The 14,459-nt window shown below is 37.5% G+C and overlaps 2 long non-coding RNA genes across 2 annotated transcripts in view; one reads left to right on the top strand and one right to left on the bottom strand.

Moving 5' to 3' along the window:
• LOC137578637 (uncharacterized) overlaps positions 1-14,459 on the top strand; it is a 105,560-nt gene that overhangs the window by 73,678 nt on the left and 17,423 nt on the right. The window lies entirely within an intron of this gene.
• Positions 138-530, bottom strand: LOC137578631 (uncharacterized). The gene is made up of 3 exons (XR_011032725.1): positions 427-530; positions 269-344; positions 138-215 (listed from the first exon to the last, which is right to left on the bottom strand). It is a non-coding gene; the product is annotated as an uncharacterized lncRNA (long non-coding RNA).

Genomic DNA, 14,459 nt, shown 5'->3' with positions numbered 1-14,459 from the left:
TTTGTACTCATTGCCACATAATTTGCATTTTGCGAAATTTCTACTTTTACATTTTTCAAAGTAGTCCCATACCTGAGAGCTGCATTTTTTTCGCTTGCAAGGCAACTCGTCTGGATGCGGAACCACAGCGGACGACGAGGCAGATGTTGATGGTGAGGCAGCTAATATCGATGAGGCAGCTGAAGATGTTGAGGCAGCTGATGATGCACTTTTATCTAAAATACAAAAACAATTATGAACAAATAAGAAAAAATTAGCTTGGAAACACTTGATGAAATCACAAACTTATCCATAATTTTTGAGGAACCGCCAACAAAGTTACACCTATTTTAGAAATCTGTGTACTAAATAGTTCAAAAGTGAATTAATATAGAATTAATTAGAATTAAAATCGAAAAACTTTAAATTTTATGTAAAAGTACTTACGCGTGGTTTTGTGTCTAGCCATGCAGTGAACTATCGATGGAGGAAAAAAACCATCGATCTATCGCTCAATTGAAAGTCCATCGATATTATCGATAGTACCATCGATGGGTTTGCAGCTCTATTGGGACCGGGGGCTCAATCCCCTTTAACACAATCTGGAGCCTTTTACTGCTTTTTAGTTGGTAGGTATAGAAGTTGATGTTAGCATTACGCAGTTACTTTTCAATAATGCGGAAATTGTCCTCAGTTTGGATTTGACATTTAATTTCTTTTATGTTACCCCTATTGATGGGGGGTTACAACAAAGCTATTTGCCCCTACTGTTTCTACTAAGTTCGAAATGAGGGCGCTGCCGTTGGCTCCACGGATGTATAAAGGGGGTGGTCTAAACGATTCCCGCTTAGGAGTGCTACTCGTTTATTTGGTTTGGTTATTTTTGGCGTATTGTCACTTTTTTTTCTATCCATTCCAGTTTGGGCAGAAGGCGTTGGGTTTATTGTCGTGGCTGAGTCTGGACGACTTCGGCAGACTTTGCAGTAGTTGCTGTCAATGAACTGACGGTGCTGGTCGGTGCAATCGGTGACCCAGTTATCGATATTGATGGAGAAGCACACTGCTCTCTCCTCAGTAAATTGCTGTTGATTGATGAGTGGTTTGCACTTTCGGTGTTATTGCTTACGGTTGCATTCAGTTGTTGCGTTGGACCTTTTTGCAAACGCTGTCTTTTTTTTTTTTTACACTAAATTTTGCGGAGTTCATTGAAAAACCACGTCTGCACACGGCGTCGGTGGAAATGGAATGATCACGTCGGGGTCACCAAAATGTTCAATGAAAGACGTTAGTATTTCTTGAATTAATTAATTGTTTATTTATTTATATATAAATAGGCACTAGCACATAAACCAGTGACACCAGGTAAATTGGGTGGACTTCGGAGTGAGATTACAAGGTTAAAGATGGGGTCCAAAGACACAGCGATGCATACCCGATGTAACTACAATTGGTATGTTCAGGGACAAGTTTTGCAAAATACCTAGTTGCAGAGTGCCAATTCCGTATTGAACTGCGCCTTTTGTTTGATGAAACTTTCGATTTCCCACTGTCAATATTGTACTCACTGATGACATTTCCTCTGCACTAACGTCAGTATCGTAAGCAAAGGTAATATATTCCCTTCTCTGTCGACAATATTGTAGGCATTGATAAAAACAGCTGTTTCTCTTTCGGCAATATTGTAGAGTTGTAAACTCAAAAATATCATTCATTTAGCTTTAGTCAGCTATGTAAGTACTAATGAAAATATAACTGCCTTACCAGTAAAAGGTTAAAGCAGAAGTAGAAATACATACGTATCAGTTACCGGCAGTATCGTAAGCACTGATCAGATCTATTTGCCTAACTTTAGTCCTTGGTCAGCTCGATTTGAATAGGCGAGAAACTGGTTTGATGGCTTAGTGGATAGACGTCTTGTCTACAATACAATGAGACTTGGGTCCGAAAAAATACAAAATAAAACATGCTTTTTATGCAAAGAAGATAACTTCGGATGTGCCGAAGTTTACATAACTTTGCAGTCCTTGGCAATAATATTTTTACATGTTAATTTGCTTTCTGCAACTTTTTACTACAATTTTTTCTTCTTCAAAGCACGACACGCATACACATTCAGTTTATGTAGCGTTGCGTCTGTGTGTGTGTGCGTTTGTTCTGTTAATGACCAGAGCCGACTTATATTGACTGTAACTTGTGTTCTCTTTATCCGATCAGATTTAAATTTTGGCTACATAAGCACAAGAGAATGTGTCACTACCTATGGAAGATCTTTTATAATAAAGTAAGTCGAATCGCCGACTTGGTTATACCATACACTAGGTGAAACAAATATTTCAAAATTTCGAAAACCAAATGTAAGTTCATAGGCATATTTCGAATGTTTCTAGTCGGATTTCAATAAAATTTGGTAGTTTGGTATAAATTAATAAGATTAATTTGATAAATATATTCGAAAAACTACAGGAGGAAATCGGTTTTTTCTAAATTATGGAGGCGGAAGTGGGCGTGGAAAAAATTTGAAAAAATATATACTCTGCGTGCATACTGAGTCAGTGTACATACTAAATTTGGTGACTTTAGCTTTGTTAGTTTTCGAGAAAATCAGTTTTGTTTAATTTGCGGAGGCGGAAGTGGGCGTGGCAAAATTTTTAGACAGCCAATATCTGCGAGTCTATTAAGCTAGTCTACATACCAAATTTAATGTCGGTAGCTATCATAGTTCTTAAGAAAATCAGTTTTATGTAAATTCCGGGGGCGGAAGATGGTGTGGCAAAAAGTTTGAACAGCCACTTTCTGCGCACTAACTAAAGGAGTATATGAACCAAACTTGATGTCTCTAGTTGTTATACTTTTTAAGAAAAATAGTTTTATGTGATTCCTGGGGGCGTAAGGGGGCGTGCCCAAAATTCCAATTAACTCTATATATGTACATAATACACGAGTATACATACCAAATTTGGTCCGTCTAGCTTTTATAGCCTCCGAGATCTTCTTGTTCATACAGAGTGTTATTAACAGAGTCAAAAACCTTTCTGAACACACATGAAGGAACGCACGTAAAATCGAGCCTTCTTCCACACTACTCGTCTGTTTTTCTGCCGAAACAATTGCAATCGCAGAAGCTCTAGAAATTTTCAAAAACAAAAAGGGAAAATGTTGCATATTCTCAGCAATATACAACGCAAAAAACTGCGAGTCGGACTGTGGTGGAAAATACGAGCAAGAAATATAGGCAAAACAAGAATTTCAAGAAATGTTATCGCAAACAAATTCAAGCTACTGATTGGAAAACAGGACAATTTCAGAAAAAATACTGAATCAACAGCGATCAAAACACCGCCACCATTACGAGTAGTCCGTTCATGTCTATATGTTAAATTTTGAAAGGGAAAAATTGAAGCATTAGCAATATCAAACTTCAGCCAAGTAAAGGCAAGAATATGAAAGTCAAGAGCTAAACTGTCTACAAAGAGCCTAGAGAGTTTAGACTTTAGTCTTCGTACGTTTTGACTGGCCAACAGGTGCAGACGGGCCGGAGTTTATTTCAAATTTTCGCCACGTCCCCCTACCACCTCCGCAATTTAAACAAGCTAGACACATCATGTTTGGTATTTATACTGGCATGGAAGGCGACCAGAAGCTAATTTTCTCGAAAACGAAGACGATGGTAGGTGGGCGTAGGGTATTGACGGCACTGCAGCTTGTTTTTGTAAGAGTTAGCTAGAGAGCGTTTGCTGCGTCATATTAAAAAAAATTAATAAACAATGCTTTTTGAAATATAAATTATTTTGTTACTTGATACATGAAGGTGTCCCAAAATCGTTTCTATGCGGGCAAACTTTGTTCTTGACGTTGTTGTAGAAAATTTTTTTTTAATATTTCTAAAAATTGTTACTTTTTATACCATGCACTCCTAGGGCGAAACTGCATATTAGAGTCGCCAAAATATGTGTAACAGGCAGGGCGAAGCATTTCCTACTCCATAAGGTATATGATCAGGATTAAGAGTCAAGTCGATCTAGCCATGTCCGCCAGTCTGTCCGTATCAACGCCTAGATCTCTGAGACTATAAGAGCTAGAGTCACCAAACTTGGTACTTAGACCCCCAAACCCTAGGGGTGTTTGAGCTTATTTCAAAATTTTGGCACGCCTTCTTACGCCTTCCGAAAATGGAATAAAACTGATTTTCTCCAAGACTAACAAAACTAGGACTACAAACTTTGGCATGTAGATTTGTTTAGTATGCGTGCAGTAATATTTAAAGTTTTTGCCACGCCCAGTTTCGCCTTCATAGTTTAGAGAAAACCGATTGTCTGTTGCAATCGCTCCGTCGTTTGGAATAGCGTACTATTGCTAGGTCGGTTTATCACAGCAATCAAGTTTGCTTGATCATCAATAATATCTACAATCGTGGAACTAATAAGTCGTGTTTTTTCTTGCCCGAGACTTTTGCGTATTATGTGAAAAACGCTTGCTTAAGAAGGAATGACACGATTCTAGACGATATTGGGCTTCTTCATGACAAGGTTTGCTTCAGAAATATATTCAGAAATGTGATTAACAAGGTTACTTACGACTGCCATAGGTGCTTAAGACAGGGAACAAGTGGCTACACTACCGTTAGTGAAAGTTCGCCAAGCATTTCCGTTCTAAAAAAAACAGGCTGCGATTATACTCTCCCAATCATGATTAAGACGCACAAGGAAAAGAACGCTAGGAAAGAAAATCGATTTATTTGTCTCTTTGTATGTATGGCAACTTTATAAAGGGGCGTAATTTTGTGTGCGCCACCTGAAAACTTAACTAAATGGAATTAGTCCAATCTCTGTGCGTTCTGTGAAACTTCATTTACAGCGGGTAATCTGCCACGCCCTTTGAACAAGTGCATACATTGTGAACGCATGGCCTCTGTTGTGCCACAGGCATCGTGTATCTTTCGCCCCCTGACATGGTGATCAGGCGTCCTTAAACCACAGTGCCAAAGGGAAATTTGGACCGATTGGATTACTGATAACAATCTCAGACGTTGTTGCAAGACTTTTGAAAATGTTGGCATCTAGAGAAACTTATGTCTTTGCAGCAGAGACCAAAATGGTAAATGACGTCGTTTTAACAAAGGACTCTCATACTCCCGGCGGATTCATAAGAATTGAGTTTTTCGGTAGTGTATGGAATTGACCTATAGGATTGTATTTGTTGGAAAACTACAAAGTGAAGAAGAAATCGGCAAATAAATAATAAATTGCTAGCAATAATTACCAACCAAGTTATGAGAAAGATCCTATGTTTATATTATTTATATGAGAAACTTCAGTTTAGACGGCTCCCGCGTTAACCATGGTGTGTTTTGCTTCACCACAGGAGACACAAATGGTATACAGTCATTAAATATCGATATATAGTGGTATAAAATAGTGAAATCGCGGAAATAATGTCCACACAAGTGTACAAATTAGTCCAATCAGTGTCAAGAATGACGTACCGACAGATTAAACTGAGCCAATAACTCAGGCGAGTCAATTCCACCGTTTAGGAACTTATGCATTAAAATATCATCAACCATAATTCAACGGTTAATTAAGGAAGGAAGGTTATTCAATAGAAGTCTGCTAGAGTGCGAAGGCAAATTGACATTTCGATCCCAGCTTAAGCCACGAAGAGCAAATAGCAAGAACTGCTTTTGAATAGATTAAAGCCAAGTCTGGTGCGACTCATATTGAAGTAACCAAATGCAAGATCCATACTCTAAAATAGAACGGACAAGCAAGGTAAAAAGAGCTTAAGTTGTATAGGGGTCGTCAAATTCTTTTGACCATCTTTTAATGAAACCCACAACACTCATGGCCTTTGCGACCGTGGTGGAAACACGGGTGTTAAAATTTAACTTATGGTTCATGTAATTTAGACGTTCTAAAGGACTATTGTTTAGAAAATAAGTGACCAGTTGAGGAGAGTTACAAAAAAAAAGTCCTTACCTTACATTTGGTAGTGTTAAGATTTAATGTTTAATCTATTAAATCACCAGGATTGAAAGTTTTTAAGATCAGCTTGTAGCCGACTAAATGAATCTGCATCTTTATAAGTAAGACAAAGCTTCACATTGTCAGCATATATGAGCATACGCGAATGAACAATGATTGATGGAAAATCGTTAATGAACAATGTGAAAAGCAGAGGGCCAAGATGACTACCTTGAGGTACACCAGAAGTCATAGGATTGGAATTGGAAAAAGAAGACTCAAAAAGTACTTTCTGTTTTCGATTTGTTAAATATTCTCGAACCCAAGAAAGGAAAATAGGAAGAGACCCAATAACGTTCAGCTCAGAAAGTAATAGAGTATGATTAACGGAATCAAAGGCTTTGCTGAAGTCAGTGTATAAGACATCAGTTTGTTTAGCATTTTTGAACGCCTTGATAATTATAGAGGTAAATTCTAAAAGGTTAGTGGTTGTAGATATACGTTTCAGAAACACATGTTGGGATGGCGAAATAATAGAGCTGCAAAAATGTTGCAATTGAGAAGTTATAATTTTCTCAAAATCTTTCGGAATAGCGGACAATTTTGAAATACCTCTATAGTTAGACGCTTTGGACTTTTTGCCATTTTTATGCAGAGGAATGATATACGACTCTTTCCAAAGAGATGGAAAAGAGGAAGATTCGACAGACAATGAAAACAATTTTAAAATGGACTTACATAATGTGTTTACACAGAACCTGAGTACACATCCAGGTAGACCATCTGACCCCGGAGAATAAACAGGTTTAACTAGTTAAAGTTCACTAAGAAGAGAACTTTCATCAATCACTGGATTAAGGATACAATTAGCCTTTTTCAAATGATAAGCATACGGACTTGCGTGATATTCCGCTGAGGAATAAGTTGTTTTGAAAAAACTCGCAAACATATCGGCAATTGCCTGATCAGTGCTAGCTTTTTTATTTTGAAAGGACAAAAAAGATGGGTGCACAGAGGTCTTACATTTAGAATTAACAAAATTATAAAATTGTTTAGGGTCAGAAGAAAACTGAAGCTTACACCGCTGAAGATAATTCTTATAGCATTGTGTATTAAGCATCATGAATTTTGAACGAGCGACTGTATACAGAGCATAATCTGATGAACGACGTGTTTTTTGAAACTTCTTATAATATCGTGTCTTCACATTTTTCAAATTGGATAACTCACGAGAGAACCAGGGAGGTTTGTTAAGCCGCTCCAGCCTACCAAGAGGAACACAAATATCAAAGAGTGAATTCAGAGTATCAGCTGAGTTCATATTTCTACAATTGTACAGATAAGACCAATCGGTGATAATGTTTTCATTAAGGCTGGCAAAGTCAGTCTTACGAAGCACCTAGTTAGAGGTAAGTCATTGGAACCAAGCAATAGTGAAAGCAAGGGCAGATCAATTTTTGAATTTAATTTGGGATGGATTTTGTTTTTGGGGAGAACAAATGGTTCGATTCTAGAAACATCGCAATAAGAAGAGTATTATACAATAATACAAAAATAAGATCTAACGATTTTCCATTAGAATTCAAGACGGGATTGACTTGGGACAAAGATAAGCCTATAACTATGAGCATGTCTTGACTGGAAACTAAAGAGGAGACAAACTGAATTGCCTTTAAATGATTTATATAGACCACCATGTCAGACAATGGTGGAATATCGGAACAAGTAATATAAGCATTAAAAACTTTAAAATTTACTTTAACACCGACAAACTCAATCTCCTGGGTACTAGAAAATTGAATCATTTCGGACGATACAGTAGCAGCAACAGCTATCAGAACGCCACCGCCTACGCGAGAAATCCGGTCACGTCTGAAATGTTGACCAAGCGTTGTGAAATTCCTAGCAGAGGATTACAGCTGTCATGATTTGGGTGTGTCTAGTAAAGGCCAATAGTTTGTATATTGTTCGTTTGCTCGTATCCTAAATGGTTTTAATGGCTGATTGAATGTCCACAAACAAATTCGCGCGGCCTTTGTCTAGGAATAGTGACATCGCTAACTCTGCTGTTTTCTCTAAACCGAGAACTTCCGCTTGAAAAATGCTCTGGTAGTCAAGTTGCTTGTATGAGAGTTGAATATGTGGGTAGTACACCGCTGCCCTCGACCCTGCCGTCATTTTTGATTCGTCGTTGTAATTGTTGACTGTCTCCCTAGTGACTACTATGTCGTTATCGGGTGATACCCAAAGGCAGTCCGTAAGCCGCCGAAGCCGTAATGGCTTTGAGTCCTAGGCTGTTGCTTTTTGAAACGTAGAAACACGCCCCTTACGATTTAAGTATTGAGGCCTCTGACTTTCTGATGTAATGAGTTTTCTCTGGGAAATGAGAATTTAAATTTTGCCATCGATATTTTAGAGACATTTAGTTAAGCTCAAATGTGGGCTTAAGATGTAGCACTAAGGAGAAGTCTCAAAACAAAATTGTGTTCTTAGCCGGCACATCCATCAACGGTTTTAGCTTACAAACTTTGAATTTGAATCTTCTAAACAGAGAATTAATAGTTTAAAACTCTTGCGAGAGATTGAGAAAAACGGAAAAACAGGCTCATCGAGTTATTCGTTGTGTGCCACATGAAAAGCTTAATTTTTAAATTCAATTTCGACGTAAGCCGATCCATGATGCTTTGTTGAGAGAACACACATGGAAAAATTGATCGTTGCTTTTTTGTTTGTCTCTTGGATCAGATTATCTGCTGTACACGTTTTCATGATTTGGGGCAAAATGTTCACCAGCAAGTGCACATATGCAACATTTTTATTTTCTGCTCTCTTTATGCCGGGCCCTGATTTAATATATGTAGCGACGCACAGTCGGCCCTCTGCCCGGATAGCTTTGCAAAAATCTTTTTTTTCATGATCGCGTTTGGTGGTTGTGGTGGTCAGCGGGTTAGCAACTTTTTTTTGACTTTGAATTTGATTTTCTCTCCTCCCAAGAAATTTAATGAAGAAAATTTCTCAGTTATTTGTTAATTATTGTATTTAGATAATGACACGTAATTATTGTCATGCCAGCTTTCGACGTTATTTTACAGGTGCGTTTGAATCTTATTGAAAGTATGCTTGATGCAGAGGTGGAGCTTCTTCCGGAATATTTGACTCAACAAACAAATGGGGATATGATAGATCATCTGGACTGAGCGCCTACAAGCAGATTATACACACAGAAGACGATGAAAATACGTTCATGTCTTCTGTAATTCCTTTAAGCCTTTGTTTTTCAAATATGCAAAGGATTCCTGGGAATTAATTAAATTAACTGTTGGTTAATAAGCCAAATGAAAATTGCTGTTTTTCAAATCAAGAGTGGAAATACATTTATGGTTAAGTTTGGTTGTTTCCTGATAATTGCTGGAAAAGTCTTAAACGAAGTTACAAACCCTTTCTCAAAATTAAAGTGTCCAATTTGCAAAAAAAAAAAAACTCAAAAAAAAATTTCTCGGCTTAGACGATTCAACGAGTGAAGAGAACTGCTACGAATATGGAATTTCTCCGTTTCATTGTAGAATAAAGTGTATGGATTTTACCCACTTCATCGGTCAGGAGAAACTAAAACTGGTAATACACCTCGTGAGGATATACACACTAGAAAGGACATTTTTTAAGCTGAATTCTCTCGGAAGCTAGGCTTGAAAGTTGACGGCAAAAAGCACGGATACGGAAATACGAATGATGGCAATACTTTAAGGAGATTTTTTGCAATTGATAAAATAACATCTGGTCCGTGATTTCGAACTTTATAAATTGCAATAATACTTCGAAAACTGTTCAACCTTTGAACGTAACGGTACATAATATTTTGGCTCATGAAAAGGATTGATTAGAATATCACTATTTACCAATTGGATAGCTATTCATAGAAACCCTGTTTAAAAATAAACATCGTGTTCATTTGAAATGGCTTCACCAAACCAAATGGACCAACGAAATATACAAAACATAAAACAAAAATAGGTCATACAGATTTATACACCAAGTAACGACGCTGAGTATGAAATATAAACATTACAATAAGCATTTTTAAGAACAATTGTCGCCTCCTATAGTCTAAGAGTTCAGTAATATACACAAGACTTTTGTTAATAATGTTTTTAGTTGCGGTGCTAAATTCCCCTTCATTTTTGGTCCTTCGAGCCGGATATATAATTTTTGGTTTATCTTTGGCTTCAAGAAAAAGGAACTCTGTAGTTTTCTCTTAACTGCGGTAAGAGACAGTATAAAATGAAAGCAAAATATTGCTTAATAAATAAAAAGTGCGTGCATTCGAATTTAAAGGTAATTTGGTTAGCGGAGCAACTGTGGTAATTTCGGTGGCGGGAGTGTTCTTGTTTATGGCGTTTTCTAAGCCCTAATATCGAAAAAAAATATCAAAGAAGTTAAGTTCGGCTATGCCGAAGTTTATATACCTTGACAATAATAATTTTACATGTCCAAAAAAAAATTTATCAATATATAAACAAAACAATTTTACTTTTCATAGTACATTTTGTTCTTTTTCTTCCCTCATTCCCTAAGCAAAGCAACGCACGCATACACATACAGTCCATGTAGCGTTGCGTCTGTGTGTATGCATGTGCTCTGTTGATTTAATGATGACGTAGTAAGCAGCAAGTAGCGCTGCTGGCAGCGATTGAACCGATTTATATTGACTGTAACTTGTTCTATTTATCCGATCGGATTGAAATTTTGAGTTATTATATTCAATACTATCATCGTAGTAAATTTCATGGGAATACTCCAATTTTTATGAAAATGTTTGTTCTGGAGTTATATGATATGGTAGTCCGATCCTGACAATTTTCATACTTTATCTTATCTGGGTAATAAAAAGCCCCCCAAAAAAATATCATCGCGATAGCTCTTAAGATGGCTGAGTAAAACGCATACGCACCGACGGACGGACGGACAGACGGATAATACCCTCTGCAAGGGTATAAAAATATAAAAAGAAATATATATACACTGTATGTAGTTGCAAGTCGGCAACTACAAACAGCACCAGAACAACAAGATAGTTACAAGGAAATCCGATGAGACAACAACAGCAGCTGAGCAACGACACAGCCAGAAAAAAAAAAAAAAAAAAAAAAAAACAAGAGGGCCGGGGCTAACTTCGACCGCGTCAAAGTTTGTATACCCTTGCAACTTCTTTTGTAACTCTTTGCTTACCTATAGCTATCAAAATGAAAAAATTTTTTTCTAAGAAGGCTAAAGTTTGCGAAAAAACGGGCTACAATCTTAGCACAAGAAATAACTAAGATATTGATCAAAGTCACTGTTTTCCACCGATCGTTCCAATGGGAGCTATATGATATAATCACGCGACCTTTATAAAATTTGGCACAGTAGTTTATAGGCGAAATAAACTGTATAATATTAGGTTTAACGACAATAGCACAGTAAATAACGAAGTTATTGAGAAAAGTCACTGGTCGTGACTTTGGCGTTTGTATGGGAGCTATATGATATAGTGGCCCGATCCGGCTGAATCAGAGATATACAACCCCTGCATATATACAAGCCTACGTGCAAAATTTCAGCTCTGTAGCTATTACGGTCTTGGAGTTTGCGTTGATCCAGACGGTAATGGCTCGTCGTTGCACATTTCTGACCAAAATGAATATACTCTTATTGCAAAGTATAGTTTGTTGTCACACATACATACATGCATACACCATATAAAATGTTCACTTATAAGGCTGCAAAAGTATTAGAGAAGCTGGTGGGTTCACATACCAGGTTAATGCAGCACTAGATCCTAAAAACATAACTAGCAAATTTTTAGAGAAAGTAACATTATTTCAGAGATAAAATACACGAAAGGGTGTTAAAGATAATTGCCAAAAGCAGAAGAGATCATTACAGAGATGTTTGAAGATAACAAAGGAGAGTCCCGCGGGGATGCCACCTCTAGTAATGACAACGCTAATGTTAACCAGGTGATATTTAAGGATAGAGTCCGACAACTTCAGTTATTTGAGTTGAAATGTACAGGCAATGGGACATGGATAATATATATTAGTAAAATAAATTATTTAAATTTATTCAATTACTTAAAATCCGCGGTAAAAGGCGAAGCAAGGAGCATGGTAGCTCATCTATTGTCAGGTTCAGCTGACAATTATAGTGCCGTTTGATAACTGTTAACCAAGCGGTATGAGAATAAACGGAGGGTATTTTCCATCAGTTAAGTCGTATCGTTGATTTACCGATGATCAACAATCATCGATGATTGCAAAAAGTGTAAAGGGAGTGATTGACATAGTTAATGAGTCAGTGCACTTAATTTTAATAAAAGCAAATTTAAGATAGTTGTCCGATCTGCAGAGGTCTTTGGCATAGCGCACTTTAATGCTATAAGTTTAAAGCGCTAACACCAAAAGAAAGGGTGGAAATAGCCAAAAAAGTGCAATCGTGTACACGATGCTTGAAGGATACAAGCAACAAGAGATGCACTAATGGAATGGTCAGCTCATTGTGCCGCCATTGGGACACCATACCCTTGTTCATTTGGGGGAAAAACAGGCGAATGTAAATTGTGTAAATTGTGTTACGGCACAACAAAAAATTTTGGACACAGCCCTAATACAAGTTAAAAAAAAAAAACGGAGAGTATGAAACTTTAAAAGCTTGATTGATAGTGGCTCACAGAGCACTATTTTATCTGAAGAAGCCGCTCAAATATTAAAATTACCCAAGATCAAGCTACAAACGGAAAAAAGTGGCGTCTTACGTGCTAGCTGACCCCACCATTAATAAACCGGGTAGGGTTGATATAAAATTCAAGAAATAAGTCAGCATTTGACTCCTCCGGCAGGACCTCACCTTAGAGGTAAGATAAAAAAGAAATAAGTTTATGTCCAGGACCAGGCAGGACCTCAGTTTTGAGGTGAAGTACAATCTGGGAAAGAATAAGTATACATCACAGAGAGATCATTAAATAATGATCATATAAAAAATAGTGTATGTTGTGAAGAAAAGCCAAAAGCTGTTAGAGTTTGAATTGAAATGTATTTTGATAGTGTTAGACTACATATGATTTAGATATAAGAACATATGATTGTTGGTGTTGTAAGACACAGTGTTGGAAGACACAGTGTTGGAAGACACTAGAAGGGCTAGTGTAAAACGCGGTCACTTGATATCGAGCCGTGGAGAGAAAAGCGTGAGTAAAATGCGCTATTAGTTTTAAGTTGATTTAATTTGTAGTATTTTTTAGGAAATAAAACTCACTTACTCTCTACTCATCAATTCCTCAATAATTTGGTCAGGAGTTATTATATGCGAAGGTGTCCACGGCGGCGTGGGTCGAGGCAAGTCTGAGGAGGCTTGTATTGATGGATTAAACGAGGACTTGTTTCCACAGGCTGCTAATGCTATTGTGAGGAATCATTATGTTGATGACTTCGTCCACTCATATGGCAAGGAAACTGAAGCAACAAGAGTCACGGAACAGGTGATACAGATATACCGAAAGGGGGGATTTGAGCTGAAGAAATTTGTATCTAACTCTAAAGTCTGCAATGATAAGTTTGGATAAGGTAGCATGGATGATGTTCTGAGCCTCGATAAAGATGGGGCATTGTATAGTCAGAAGGTACTTGGTATGCATTGGTATACGGCAGAGGATAAATTTGGGTTCATACTTTCGTTTAATAAAATCGATAAATCTCTGTTCCTTGATGAAAGAATTCCAACAAAACGACAAGTACTATGGATCGTTATGTCAAACTTCAATCCCTTCGGAATATTAGTCGAGTACTCTTGGATGGCAAAACTTCTCCTTCAGTCTATTTGGAGGAAAAAGATAGAATGGGATCAATCCATACATCAAGAAGAGTACATCGAATGGAAAAGATGGCTTCGTTTTGTTAATGAAATAGCTTTAATAAGGGTTCGGACTCATCAACTGTTCTAGCATGGATCCGTTCGCATCAGACACAGTACAAGCCATATGTCGCCCATCGAGTGAACGAAATTCTAGAAAGCTCTCGTGTCGAAGAATGGAAATGGGTTGCCAGCAAGGACAATCCAGCGGATTTTGGCACGAAGAGACAGCAGACAGTCACTATGGTTAACCGGGCCAGATTTTTTACTGGATGATCTTGAGGAATCACCACAGCAAAAGGTAATTTTAGTACTAACATGGAGCTGCGCCCAAAATAATGTATGGTCACCACGAAGCAGGAGGATGAACTCTTTGGGAGATTCTCATCGTACACGAGACTCGTACGGGTTCTGGCTTGGGAACTACGATTTAAAAGAAAAGAAGTTCGTGAAAATTACCTGACATGCTTAGAGATAGATTATCCTGAAGTAGTTCTGTTCAGAAGGGTACAAAAAGGTTCTTATCCAAAAGAGTATAATGAGCTCGCCAGGTGTAAACTCATTGATAAGGAAAGTAGTCTTCTGAAACTAACACCGACGACGACGTGACGAAACTGCAAATCACAAAATTTCACA

Source organism: Drosophila tropicalis, unplaced genomic scaffold, assembly GCF_018151085.1.
Source record: "Drosophila tropicalis isolate 14030-0801.00 unplaced genomic scaffold, ASM1815108v1 contig_615, whole genome shotgun sequence".
Lineage (NCBI taxonomy): Eukaryota > Metazoa > Arthropoda > Insecta > Diptera > Drosophilidae > Drosophila > Drosophila tropicalis.
This window is presented reverse-complemented; position numbering and strand designations above follow the sequence as displayed.